A 15,421-nucleotide genomic window follows, 5' to 3' on the forward strand; every position below is an offset into this window, starting at 1 on the left:
TCCAGCGTCTGGGCGATGGAAGCTCCAGCGTCTGGGCGATGGAAGCTCCAGCGTCCGGGCGATGGAAGCTCCAGCGTCTGGGCGATGGAAGCTCCAGCAGCCGGGCGATGGAAGCTCCAGCGTCTGGGCGATGGAAGCTCCAGCGTCTGGGCGATGGAAGCTCCAGCGTCCGGGCGATCGAAGCTCCAGCAGCCGGGCGATGGAAGCTCCAGCGTCTGGGCGATGGAAGCTCCAGCGTCTGGGCGATCGAAGCTCCAGCGTCTGGGCGATCGAAGCTCCAGCGTCTGGGCGATGGAAGCTCCAGCGTCCGGGCGATGGAAGCTCCAGCGTCCGGGCGATGGAAGCTCCAGCGTCTGGGCGATCGAAGCTCCAGCGTCTGGGCGATCGAAGCTCCAGCGTCTGGGCGATCGAAGCTACTGTGATCGGGGCGATCGAAGCTACTGTGATCGGGGCGATCGAAGCTCCTGCGGCTTGCAGCTCCCGCAGTCGGTCCCTAACCAGGGATCGCGAGCTCCATCATGTTACGTCCTGCAGGCTCCCATGGTTGGAGCTCCCTGAAGTCGGTCTCCAGCAGAGGCCGCCAGCTCCACGATGTTAGGCCGCAGTGCGGACAGAGATACGATATGAAAAAAGTTGCATCTCCGTCGAGGCAAGAGACAAGGCGTCCATGCCGACCGAGAGGCCCCATCTAAGCTCGTCCCATTTGCTCACACTTAGCCCATACACCGATCAGCCAAAACATGATGACCTGATAAGCGAAAACATTATGCCCATCTGCCTAATATGCTGTTGGTCCTCCGTGTGCAGCCCCATACGCAGCAGGGTGCGATGCACTGTATATTGTGAAACATTCCTCCCGTGACCACCATAAAAAAATTCTGTGACTTGTGCCAGTCGACCTTCTGTCGGTTCGGACCAGACGGGATAGCCTTCGTTACCCTCGTGCATCGATGAGACCAGACGGGATAGCCTTCGTTACCCTCGTGCATCGATGAGACCAGACGGGATAGCCTTTGTTACCCTCGTGCATCGATGAGACCAGACGGGATAGCCTTCGTTACCCTCGTGCATCGATGAGCCCAGACGGGATAGCCTTCGTTACCCTCGTGCATCGATGAGACCAGACGGGATAGCCTTCGTTACCCTCGTGCATCGATGAGACCAGACGGGATAACCTTCGTTACCCTCGTGCATCGATGAGACCAGACGGGATAGCCTTCGTTGCCCTCGTGCATCGATGAGCCTTGGGCGCCCAACAGTCTGTCTGACAATAGACAATAGGTGCAGGACGAGGCCATTCGGCCCGTCGAGCTTGTACGCACCGCCATTCAATGTGATCATGGCTGATCATTCTCAATCAGTACCCCGTTCCTGCCTTCTCCCCATACCCCGCTATCCTTAGAGCTCTATCTAGCTCTCTCTTGAATGTATTCAGAGAATTGGCCTCCACTGCCTTCTGAGGCAGAGAATTCCACAGATTCACAACTCTCTGACTGAAAAGGTTTTTCCTCATCTCAGTTCTAAATGGCCGACCCCTTATTCTTAAACTGTGGCCCCTGGTTCTGGACTCCCCCAACATTGGGAACATGTTTCCTGCCTCTAACGTGTCCAACCCCTTAATAATCTTATATGTTTCGACAAGATCTCCTCTCATCCTTCTAAATTCCAGTGTATACAAGCCTAGTCGCTCCAGTCTTTCAACATATGACAGTCCCGCCATTCCGGGAATTAACCTAGTAAACCTACGCTGCACGCCCTCAATAGCAAGAATATCCTTCCTCAAATTTGGAGACCAAAACTGCACACAGTACTCCAGGTGTGGTCTCACTAGGGCCCTGTACAACTGCAGATGGACCTCTTTGCTCCTATACTCAACTCCTCTTGTTATGAAGGCCAACATTCTGTTGCCGGTTTGTGGTTTGTCCCTCCTCGGACCACTGTCGGTAGGTACTCACCACTGCTGACCGGGAGCACCCCATAAGCCTTGCCGTTTCACAGATGCTCTGACCCAGTCATCTGGCTGTAACAATTTGGCCCTTGTCAAAGTCGCTTAGGTCTTTACTCCTGCCCATTTCTCCTGCATCCAACACATCAACTTCAAGAACTGACTGTTCACTTGCTGCCTAATATATCCCACCCCTTGAAGGGTGCCATTGTAACAAGACAATCAATGTTATTCGCTTCACCTGTCAGTGGTCATAATGTTTTGCCTGATTGGTGTATACCTCCAAACCTTTTCTACCCATGTACCTGTTGAAGTGTCTTTTAAATGTTGTTATAGTACCTGGCTCAACCACTTCAACTGGCAGCTCCTTCCATATATCCTCCATCATCAGAGTGAAGAAATTGCCCCTCAGTTTCCTATTTAAATCAAAATCCTCCTCATGGTGTCTGCTATAAAATAACTATTTGCAAATGCACTGATAATTCTCACCAATTTCCTTTGCCTTTCTTTCCAGGGTTTCCAGATGATCCACATCCTCCAACAACCCGACAACCTTTCTGCACTGATCAGGGCAAGAAACCCATCAACTTGTTAAATCAAGCAAAACTTTATATCCAGAAATGATCCTTTTAAAACACACGTAGCCCACAGGTAGGAATGTTTCCACATTTAATAAACACTAATAATCCCAACTCCAGACAAGTTGGGGTGTGCGTTCAGCGAGTTTACAATGTTCCACAAGATAATGTTAAACTGCCAAGATGATTCCACGAGGAAACCAAAATAGTTTCAGTGCAAGATGCTACAGGACCTTCTGCAATGCTGCGGCTGGTGTTGGATTAGTTCAGTTCTTTAATTACATCCAGGTTGTGTAAGTTGGCAAATGGGACAATTCTGGATCTGCCCAGTTTTCCCTTTGTCAACATTACTCATCATTGTTCCCACCTCGTCAATGGCAAAGAATGGACAGCAAAGTTGGAAAACTGGGACAAGCTGCATGGGTTCTGCACCTGTCTACTCATCCCATTGTCAGGGGCACTCTGATTGTCTCTTCGACACGTTCCTGATGTCCTGCTACCCACTGAGTTACTCCAGCACTTTGTGTCTATCCCCCTGCCACCCTTGCCTTGCTTCTCTTGGCTCTGTTTCCTGTGTATCCGGAGTGATATACGAAGGTTGCCAACAAATTGGGGGAGATGTAGTTCAGAGATGCAGCATGGAAACAAGTCCTTTGGCCCGCCGACCATCGGTCACCCGTTCACACTAGTTCTATGTTCTCCCACTTTCTCATCCCTGCACGCTACGGGCAATTTACAGAGGGCCAATTGACCTGCCAATGAACAAATCTGCATGTCTTTGGGATATGGGGGAAAACCGGGGCACCTGGCAGAAACCCACACGGTCACAGCGAGAATGTGCAAACTCCACACAGACAGCACCCGAGGCAGACATATATATGGATAGAAAGGTTTTAGAGAGATGTGGTCAAATGCTAACTTGGTCACCCTGGAGAAGGTGGGCCGAATGGCCTGTTTCCATGATGTACAGCTCTATGGTCTATCTCTGCTGTTAACGTTTGCCAGGAATTGGATAAGATGTATAATCCAACCTCCTCTCTAAAATAAAGGAGAGCAGTCATCCTTAGTGTTCTGACTGATATTTATTCAACATTTCTATCTTTCCATATTCTTCAGACTGATGGAGCATCCCGCTCTCAAATGTTGAGGCGGCTCCCACAGGTTAGGCTACTGATTGGACCCTCGGCACTGTGATGGACAGGTCCTGGGATGGCCCAGGCTACGGGGTTTCCTACAGGGGTTTTAGTCTTTAGTCTCCCACTGAAGCGAACAGTAGTGGATTTGAGTCTATTAAACAACCCTTGCGGAATTCACCTGGCCCCTCGCCTTATTCCGGGTTCGTACACTCACCCACTACAATGTCATCTATCCATGTTCTCCACAGATGCCATCTGAACAGTAGAGTTACTCCAGCACTTTATGATTTTTTTTTGTAAGCCAGCATCTGTAGTTCCTTGTGTCACCAAAGAATACAACAGTGCAGACCAACTGTTATTGATCACAGCACCAAATTTCAGGATGCAGTGAGATCACTGAGGCTCTATAAGATGCTGGTCAGGCTGCATTTGGAATATTGTGAGTAATTTTGGACACCATACTGTACCTGAGGAAGGATGTGCTGGCTCTGGAGAGAGTCCAGAGGTAGGTTTACAAGAACGATCCCAGGAATGAGTGGGTTAACATATGATGAGCGTTTATCGGCACTGGGCCTGTACTCGCTGGAGTTTAGAAGAATGAGGGGGGACTTTGTTGAAACATACAAAATAGTGAGCGGCCTGGATAGAGTGGATGTGGAGAGGATGATTCCGCTAGTGGGAGAGTCTAGGACTACACATAGCCTCAGAATTAAAGAACGTTCTTTTAGGAAGGAGATGAGGAGAAATATCTTTAGTCAGTGAGTAGTGAATCTGTGGAATTCTTTGCCAGAGAAGGCAGTGGAGGCCGTCAGTTGATATTTTTAAGGCAGAGATAGATAGATTCTTGATTAGTGCGGGTGTCAGAGGTTATGGGGAGAAGGCAGGAGAATGGGGTAAGGAGGGAGAGATAGATCAGCCATGATTGAATGGCGGAGTAGACTTGATGGGCCGAATGGCCTAATTTTACTCTTAATAAATGACCTTATGATCAGCTCACTGATAATCAATAATCGCAGCAGGAGCTTGATCAGCTGGGCAAGTGGGCTGAGGAATGGATAACCAAGTTTAATGCAGATATGAATGAATGAATGAATGAATGAATGAATGAATGAATGTTTATTGGCCAAGTATGTACACGTACAAGGAATGTGCCTTGCTGCTCCGCTCGCAAGTAACAACACGAACATACAGTAAACAATTAAGAATAAAACATAAAACATTAAGAATACAACATTACAGTTTAAACATGTGAGTAAAATAAACCAGAGCAAAAAGAGACGGCAGACTTTTGGTTGTTGAGTAGAGCTATCACTCGTGGAAAAAAGTGTAGGAAAATAACTGCAGATGCTGGTTCAAATCAAAGGTAGACACAAAATGCTGGAGTAACTCAGCGGGTCAGGCAGCATCTCAGGAGAGAAGGAATGGGTGAGGTTTTGGGTTAAATGTTGGGATAGTCCCAGCCTCAACTACCTCCTCTGGCAGCTCGATCCCCCTCTGGTGATGTTATAAAGGTGCATAAAATCACAAGGGGAATAGATCGGGTAGCCGCATAGCTGCATATACCCACCACCGTCTGAGTGAAAAAGGTGCCCCTCAGGGACCTAATGAATCTTTCCCCTCTCACACTAAAACTATGTCATCTGGTTCTTGATTCCCCTGCTCTGGGAAAAAGACGCCGTGCATTCACCCAATCGATTCCAAATTGGTCACAGATTGTAATGAAAAGAAACTGCAGATGCTGGTTTACACCAAAGACAAACACAAATGCTGGAGTAACCGTGAATCCCCCTTCTCCAATCAGTCTGAAGAAGGATTTCAACCTAAAACATTGCCTATCCATTTTCTCCAGAGATGCTGCCAGACTCACCGAGTTACTCCATCATTTTGTGTCTATCCTTTGTCGCTTAGGATTCCCTTATATGTGAAGGTACATGGTCAGGCATCAGCTCTGTGAGATAGTGATGAAGGCTGTCAGAAGACACAGCACGATATAGATCAGCTACAAAAATGGGGTGGAGAAATGGCAGATAGAGTTTAATCCAAGCAAGTCTAAGGTGTCGTATGCAAGGGAAAGGTATTGGGTTGATGGCCTTAACAGCATTGATGTGCAGAAGAGTCTCAGGGGATCATAGCTCTCTGAAAGTGGCAATACAAATAGATAGAGTGGTAAAGAGGGCTTATGGTATGCTTGGCTTTATCAGTCAGGGCACAGAGTATAAGAGTCAGGAAGTCATGATGTGGCTCCAGAAATCTTTGGTTAAGCTGCATTTGGAGTATTGTGGGTAGACACAAAATGCTGGAGTAACTCAGCGGGTCAGGCAGCGTCTGTGCAGAACATGGATAGGTGACGTTTCACAGAGTGCTGGAGTAACTCAGCGGGTCAGGCAGCATCTGTGGAGAACATGGATCGGTGACGTTTCACAGAGTGCTGGAGTAACTCAGCGGGTCAGGCAGCATCTCTGGAGAACATGGATAGGTGACGTTTCACAGAGTGCTGGAGTAACTCAGCGGGTCCAGGCAGCATCTCTGGAGAACATGGATTGGTGACGTTTCACAGAGTGCTGGAGTAACTCAGCGGGTCAGGCAGCATCTCTGGAGAACATGGATAGGTGACGTTTCACAGAGTGCTGGAGTAACTCAGCGGGTCCAGGCAGCATCTCTGGAGAACATGGATTGGTGACGTTTCACAGAGTGCTGGAGTAACTCAGCGGGTCAGGCAGCATCTCTGGAGAACATGGATAGGTGACGTTTCACAGAGTGCTGGAGTAACTCAGCATCTCTGGAGAGAAGGAATGGTTGACGTTACGGGTCCAGACCCTTCTTCAGACACAGGGTGTGGAGGCTTTGGAAAGGGTACAGAAAAGATTTACCAGAATACTGCATAGGTTGGCGGGTATTTGTTACAGGGAAGTTGGACAGACTTGGATTGTTTTCTCTGGAATGTTGTAAATTGCAGAAAGACCTGATAGAAATCTATAAATTGAAGAGAGGCTAAGATGGGGTAGACAATCAGAACCTTTTTAATCAGGAAGGAAATATCAAAGACTGGTGGGCTTTGCTTTAATGTTCGAGAGGGAGTGTTCAAAGGAGATGTGCAGGTCAGGTTTCTTTTTCACATTGAGGGTGGTGGGGGCCAGGGGCGTTGGTGGAGGCAGATACGATAGTAGCGTTTATAGAGGCTTTTAGATAGACACTTGGATATGCAAGGAGGGATATAGATCACGAGCAGGCAGAGGAGATTAGTTTAATTTGGCATCATGTTTGGCACAGGCATTGTGGGCTGAAGACCCTGCTCTTGTCTGTACTGTTCCATGTTCTGTGGTCTGTCGTGTATGAGACCCTTCGAGTAACTGAGAGCCATTTTTGGCAAGTTTCTTTTTTTTAATTTTATTTTTTATTATTTTTAAAAATTATTATTTTTTTATTTTTTACAGAACTTTTTGGAACCCCCCCCCCCCCCCACCCTTCCCCCCACCCCCTTATACTAATCCCAAATAAGAAAAAGAAAGAAAAGAAAAAAAGATTAAAGACTGCCTGGTTGTTGGGGGTCCTGCACACGCCCCATGGAATTCCAAACAGAATAAACTGTATATGTATATACATCTCTCCCAAAAGAACCACTGTAAACATGAACAATTCTTCTATATATATAGGCCCCTCTTTTGTAGATAAGGACGCCAGATATTTAAAAAAGTATCATATTTGTTCCTTAAATTATGTAATTTTTTCAAGTGGGATACAGTTAGAAATTTCATTATTCCAATGGTCCATACTTAAATAGGAATCAGATTTCCAAGTAACTGCGATAGTTTTTTTGGCTACTGCTAATGCAATTTTTTATAAATTCTTTCTGATATTTATTCATTTTAAGTTGTGGTCTTATTCCTTCAACATCACCCAATAACAAAAATCTTGGGTTGTATGGAAGTTGTATTCCGATAATCTGTTCTAAAAAACTTCTTAAGTTTGTCCAAAAAGGTTGTATTTTTGAACAGGACCAAGTAGAATGAAAAAAAGTACCAATTTCTTGATTGCACCGAAAGTTGCATATTAAACATTGAAGTAATCAGATTCAGTAATTTGCTGTTTGAGGTCAAAACATTCGAAACCCTGAACCATCTCGTGTGTTGGAGCGTAAGTTAAGAAAGTGTTTAGTGCATAACAATGCAATGGATTGCCTAGCAACCCTGGCAAAGTCAGAGTAAAGTGAGTTAGCAATCTCTCTTACTGTAAATGAGGAGGTTCAGGGAAGGCCCAGAAATCAGAGATGCCTGGATTCAATCTGTTTCGTTTGATGTGGCCATGGGTGGGATTAGCTTGGGGGTTACACAACCTGTAGCTGCTTTTACTTTGAGCTTCATACTCTCTGGTGTACCTGATTTGGGCACAAAGACCACCCATTAAACAGCGGGGCCTGAGGGAAGAGGAAGGGAGGATGCCCCAACCTAAAAGAATTATGATATTGGCAAAAACTAATTGACATCAGGAATTTATTCTGAGGAGAGAATGGCCTATTCCTCCCACTCCCAGTCTAAATCAAGCAATTCTGCCAGAAAACGCACAGAGTTCCAGTGCCTTATCGACTGCAATGTTTCTCCATCAATCAGCAGCCCTGCCAATGTTCCCCGCTGCGGTCTGCACATGAAATCACTTGACCAAATGTCTGAAGAGGGGTCTCCACCCGAAACCTCACCCATTCCTTCTCTCCTGAGATGTTACCTGACCCGCTGAGTTACTCCAGCATTTCGTGTCTACCTTTGATTTGAACCAGCATCTGCAGTATTATTCCTACACACATGACCAAAACACAAAGTGCTGGAGGAACTCAGCATGTCAGGCAGCGGCTGTGAAGGGAATGGACAGATGACGTTTCAGGTCGGGACTCTACTCCAGCATGCTGTGCTTTGCTCAAGGTTCCATCATCTGTGGTTGTTTGTGGCTGCGTGAGAATGCCCTTCTTGCCCGTGTTACTAAAGGGTGGCTAGAGATTGCCATGAGATGTGTTGGTGGGGCGAGCCACAGGGTGTTGCATGTGTCAGTGCCCTGGTATAAATCCAGATGCCGCTGGCTAGCAAGTTTTGTGAAAAAGGGAGCGGAGTGCGTGAGCCCCCCCCTGCCAGTACACAACCTCTGCATCATCAAGCCTCTCGCAGTGCCTCCTTGTGGCAACACATGGTAACTGGGGCCACCTCCAGTCCCAGGCTAAACTGCGTGGGGATCTTGGAGGAACTCTGGCCCCCAGAGATGTGACGTGCAGGCCCACCCCACGTCCTGACGCCCATCAATCAGGACCCAACTATGTGTTACATAGCACCCCGCCCGCTGCCTTGTGGGTAAGGCTCAGGACAGCCACAGGCACTGGAGCTGGAGTCCCCAGAGACGGTTGGCTGATCCCTCGTGCGTCCACCTTCCGGCAACTGCTGCAACCGAGTAGCCCCAGACACAGCAGCCACGCCGCTCCTCTGGAATCAGCCTACCAGGTGGAGAGGGGAATGCATACGCTGGGCAAGTTTGTATTCCCATTTACCTGCCCAGGCTCAGCGGCCAAATCACATGGGGAGGACACTTCACCCTTGCTGGGCATAGCGAGATATAACCACAGATGAACAATCCCCCTCTCCAAGCAGGACATCGCCAAGCTGCGCCATCATCCCCCGCAGATGGACGGATGCCAGTACAGTACTAGAGATCGGCAGCTATACCCAATACTGGCTGGTGGCTCGGGAATTAAGAGTGCCACTTAGAACTGACCAACAGTGTGCATCAATTATCTCACTGAGTAACAACTGCTGCATCTGTGTCAACCGTACAAACGCAGGTGTTCAGTTGCAGGATAAAATCGCAGCAAGTATTTCAAAGCACAGAGACTCAATTAAATAAAACCCATCTGCCCAATGGTGCTGGCCAGAAATTACATCTGGATTCTGATTAGTTGGAGATGATGTACATGTGCATCATTGTAAATGGAAATCCACTGTGTATCAGCAAACCAAAGCAATGCTGGCGAAGCTAGCACTAAAAAGTGTTGTTCTTCTTCATCAATCGCCAATTCCAACTGACCATTGAGCCAAGATCGCCAGCTTCCAACTGAACTTATAACCCTCACAATATGGTTCCATTTTGAATCGCAGGTGCGGTCACACAATGCAGTGCATGGACATAGGAGCCACAGGACAGTGCAGCACAGGAACAGGCCCTGCGGCCCCCAATGTGTTGGCTGAACATGACGCCAGGATCAACTAATCTCCTCTGCCTGCACGTGATCTACATCTCTCCATTCCCTGTATATGTGCCTTGCCGGAGATGCCATTGTTTTCCGGATCGTATCTCCGGTCGTTCTGCGGCCTAACATCGTGGAGCTGGCGGCCTTGCTCGAGACTGACTTTGAGCCCCACCGCGGGGCCGTGGACCTGCCATCGGCGCCAGCGATCCCTTGCCTGGGATCAACGCTCCAACCGCGGCCTGCGGATTTCACCATCGAGGACCTGGAAGTCTCGGGTAGAGACCGATGTTGGGAAGCTCCAAAGTCGCTGGAGGTTCGACTAGCCCCGACCTGGGGTTCGATCGCCTGGCGCTGGGGAGCTGAGATCCCCCCGATGCGGGAGCTTGATCGCCCCGACGCTGAGGGCCCGACTGCCGGCTACGGGAGTCAAGATCATCCCGTCAACAGAAGGCTCGAGGCCCCCGACCGCGGGAGGACAAAGAAGGGAAGAGATTGAACTTTTTCTTCGCCTTCCATCACAGTGAGGAACTGTGGTGGATGTTCATGTTAAAATGTATTTGGTGTGGCCTGTCGCTTTTTATTGGTATAGACAATAGACAATAGGTGCAGGAGGAGGCCATTCGGCCTTTCGAGCCAGCACCGCCATTCAATGTGATCATGGCTGATCATTCTCAATCAGTACCCCGTTCCTGCCTTCTCCCCATACCCCCTGACTCCGCTATCCTTAAGAGCTCTATCTAGCTCTCTCTTGAATGCATTCAAAGAATTGGCCTCCACTGCCTTCTGAGGCAGAGAATTCCAAAGATTCACAACTCTCTGACTGAAAAAGTTTTTCCTCATCTCAGTACTAAATGGCCTACCCCTTATTCTTAAACTGTGGCCCCTTGTTCTGGACTCCCCCAACATTGGGAACATATTTCCTGCCTCTAACGTGTCCAACCCCTTAATAATCTATAAGATCTCCTCTCACCCTTCTTAATTCCAGTGTATACAAGCCTAGTCGCTCCAGTCTTTCAACATATGACAGTCCCGCCATTCCGGGAATTAACCTAGTTAATCCGGGTATGACTGTATGGCAAATCAAATTCCCCGTATGTTGCAAAACATACTTGGCTAAAAAAGTATGATTATGATTATGATTACAGTATGATCCAAAACACTCTTAAATGCCACTATTGTATCTGCCTCCACCACCACCTCTGGCAGCCCATTCCAGGCACTTACCCCCCTATCTGTCACCCTCTAGTCTGCTGTAATGAAGCCCGACACAGTTTTACATCATTACAGCATGGAAACGGGCCGTTTGGCCACCAAATCCACGTCGACCATTGATCACCCGTTCACACTATTTGCACGCTATCCCATTTTCTCATCCACTCCCTACACACTAGGGATCATTTACAGAAGCAAATTAACCTACCAACCCGCACGACTTTGGGGCATGGGAGGAAACCAAAGCAACTGGAGGAAACCCACGCAGGGCACAGGGAGAACGTGCAAACTCCACACAGACAGCACCAGAGATCAGGATTGAACTTGGGTTTCTGGCGCTGCGTCGAGGATGATGTCAGGTTTGGCAGTGACACTTGCAGTAGGGTGAAATCACGTGATACGTTTTATACTCAGTGGTAAGAAAATCCAGGACACTATGCAGGCGCAATCCCTGGCAATCTCAGGCTTGTCCTATAGTCCTGGTGTTTGAAGAAGGCGTGATGATCCAGGCTTCTTCCTGCAGTTTCACCCTTGCCTTGTTTTGAGGGAGGCACTGGTGACCCCAGGTGTGTTCCTGGCAGCTCAGCTCTGGCCTTGAAGAAGTGATGCTTGGCAGTGACTGGAGTGTCCTGGTGGCCAGTCTTTGCCTCTCTCTGTGTGAGGGCGGTGTCCCTCATTGTCTGTGGGCAGCAAGAGGTTCTGGCATCTCAAGCTTGCTTTAGCCACAGTCTCAGCCTCAGGTACAGATGCTGGTGTCCAGGACACTGTGGCAATGATGGTCTTGGATTTGTCTCAGTCTTCCTGGAAGCAGCAGCAGCAGCAGGGGAACACAACTAGCAGGGAGGCCCCACACTATACATCTCTTCTACTCTCTCTTCCTTCTTCTTCGACCTTCCTCTTTCTCTCCTGCTTCTTCTCTCATCCTTTTCTCTTTTTTCCTCTAGCTAGAATGCCTGGGTTTATTTAGAAACATAGAAAATAGGTGCAGGAGGAGGCCATTTGGCCCTTCGAGCCAGCACCGCCATTCATTGTGATCATGGCTGATCATCCACAATCAGTAACCCGTGCCTGCCTTCTCCCCATATCCCTTGATTCCGCTAGTCGCTAGAGCTCTATCTAACTCTCTTTTAAATAACTCCAGTGAAATGGCCTCCACTGCCCTCTATGGCAGAGAATTCCACAAATTCACAACTCTCTGGGTGAAAAAGTTTTTTTCTCACCTCAGTTTTAAATGGCCTCCATTTTATTCTTAGACTGTGGCCCCTGGTTCTGGACTCTCCCAACATTGGGAACATTTTTCCTGCATCTAGCTCGTCCATAAGATCCCCTCTCATCCTTCTAAACTCCAGTGAATATTTATAGAGCGTAGACTTTCAACGTTCAGTGGCCAAGCCAACATCAACTAATTGGACTCAGGTGTTACCAGTGGTGTTGGGGTCTGGCCTCTACTGTCCTGACTGCCAGTGATAGGGATCAGAGCACATCCCAAGGAGAGCACGCTGCCACTGTATTGGTATCAGTTTTGGGATTGAAATTGGTATCAGTATTGGTATTGAAATTGGTATCAGTATTGGTATTTTGATTGGTATCAGTTTGGGGATTGAAACTGGTATCAGTATTGGTATTGAAATTGATATCAGTGTTGGTATTGAAACTCGTATCAGTATTGGTATTGGAATTGGTATCAGTATTGGTATTGTAAATTTCCCCGGTGTGGGACGAATGAAGGAAATTATTGGGATTGGTGTCAGTATTGGTATTGAATAGTTATTGGAATTGGTACTGGTATTATAATTATTGGAATTAGATTTGGTATTGGTATTAGCATGGTATGTTAGTTTAGTTTAGAGATACAGCGCGGAAACAGGCCCTTTTGGCCCACTAGGTCTGCGCCGACCAGCGATCCCCGCACATTAACACTATCCTACACCCACTAGGGATATTTTTTTTACATTTACCAAGCCAATTAACCTACAAACCTGTACGTCTTTGGAGTGTGGGAGGAAACTGGAGAACTCGGAGAAAACCCACGCAGGTCACGGGGAGAACGTACAAACTCCGTACAGACAGCACCCGTAGTCGGGATGGAACCCGGGTCTCCGGCGCTGCATTCGCTGTAAGGCAGCAACTCTACCACTGCACCTCCGTGACCGCCTTGATATTGGAATTGGTGTTACATTGGTATTGGTTTCACATGAGGTAGTGGTTTATTATTGTCACGCGTAATAAGAAACAGTGAAAAACTTTTGTTTGTGTGCTATTCAGTCCAATCATTCCATACACGAGTACAATCAAGTCAAACAAAAGTATAACAGGTAGCACGGAGAGAAAAATACCAGAGTGCAGAATATAATGTTACAGTGTAGTAGTGTTACAGTTTAGAGAGAAAGCCCAAGGTCCAGTGTTGCAGTGGTCATTGTTTAGGTGCCAGAGCTGTCATTGGTGCCGGAGCGGCTGCTGTTAAATTTCCTGCTAGTTAAAATTGCCCGCTGTTTATTGAGGCTGTTTTTTACGGAGGTGCCGGAGCAGGGCTCCAGTGAGCTCCAGTGTTTATTGAGGCTGTTTTTTACGGAGGTGCCGGAGCAGGACTCCAGTGAGCTCCAGTGTTTATTGAGGCTGTTTTTTACGGAGGTGCCGGAGCAGGGCTCCAGTGAGCTCCAGTGTTTATTGAGGCTGTTTTTTACGGAGGTGCCGGAGCAGGACTCCAGTGAGCTCCAGTGTTTATTGAGGCTGTTTTTTACGGAGGTGCCGGAGCAGGACTCCAGTGAGCTCCAGTGTTTATTGAGGCTGTTTTTTACGGAGGTGCCGGAGCAGGACTCCAGTGAGCTCCAGTGTTTATTGAGGCTGTTTTTTACGGAGGTGCCGGAGCAGGGCTCCAGTGAGCTCCAGTGTTTATTGAGGCTGTTTTTTACGGAGGTGCCGGAGCAGGACTCCAGTGAGCTCCAGTGTTTATTGAGGCTGTTTTTTACGGAGGTGCCGGAGCAGGACTCCAGTGAGCTCCAGCAGCACTGCACCCCTGCCAAGGTCGGTGATAAAGAAAGTTGGAAGTTTGGGACTGCACCACAGCTGAAGAGAGAAGAATTCTGTAGTCTGATAACAGTGGGGAAGAGGCTGTGCCTGAGTCTGGCGGTACATGCTTTCAAACTCTTGTACCTTCTACGAGGTGGGAGTGCAGGTGGGGAGAAGAGGGAATGACCGGTTTTCTGGGAAGGTCCTTGATTATGTTGGCTGCCAGTCGTTTTGGTCATACACTGTAAGGGTTTCATATACAGTTTATTCATATAAAGTTTTCTTTGGAATCTACAACCAATTATCTGGAAACCTTGCCTCAATAATCGAATGTGCAGGGTTACACAGACGTAACGTAAATGGAATGGGCAAGAGTACTTGTCTGGGTATGTTTAGACAACCTTTCTGACAAATTCTTTAATGACTGGGAGTGCCCTGGAGATTAATTTATTTCCTCATTCTGTCTACAATTTACAGTGCAATTCTGTAAATCGGTTCCAATTTTAAAACTAGGTGTAAATCCTTCCTGTTACAGAGCTGCGCGATGGTGCAGCTGAGAGAGCCGCTGCCTCACAGCGCCAGGCACCTGAGCTCAATCCTCACCTCGGATGCTGCCTTTGGGGAGTTTGCACCTTCTTTCTGTGACCGCATGGGTATTCTCCGGGTGCTCCGGGTTCCTCCCGCATCCCAAAGATGTAAATTTGTAAAAACCTTTATTGTCACTACACAAAATTCAGTGAAATTAAAGCAGTCCAGATGATGCAATCACACACAGCAGACAGTATAAAGGATAAACCTTTATCCATAACAAGCTAAACCTAATCTACTGAATTAAACAAACTGACCTCTAATACAATATAGACAAAACAATTACAATACGGTCGAGGCAGTGTACAGTGCAATCAAGACAGCAAGTTATTGCACAGCAATGAGAGTTAACATATTGCAAGTGCCGTTTTTTTTTTAAAATAAAAGAAATAATGTAATTAAATATAAGGTGGGGTCGGTTGTGACATGTAATAAGTTTAGCAAATGTTAAGCATTATAAGTGCAGTAGAATGTAAACTTGTATTAAATTGAGGCTTATGTTTTCTGACAAGTAACTGACAGTGTTCCGATCAGTTCCGTTCCTTCCATTCAGTTTTATGTGAGTGTCTGGCAGTGTTCAGCTCACTTATGACACTGGGGTAGAAACTGTTCTTGAGTCTATTAGTCCGTGATGTAATGGACCTGAACCGTCTACCAGAGGGCAGCAGTTGGAGCAGCTGATGACCAGGGTGGGAAGGATCCCTCAGGATGTTGGCTGCTCTGCTGAGGC

This window comes from Rhinoraja longicauda, chromosome 3, assembly GCF_053455715.1.
Source record: "Rhinoraja longicauda isolate Sanriku21f chromosome 3, sRhiLon1.1, whole genome shotgun sequence".
Taxonomy (NCBI): domain Eukaryota; kingdom Metazoa; phylum Chordata; class Chondrichthyes; order Rajiformes; family Arhynchobatidae; genus Rhinoraja; species Rhinoraja longicauda.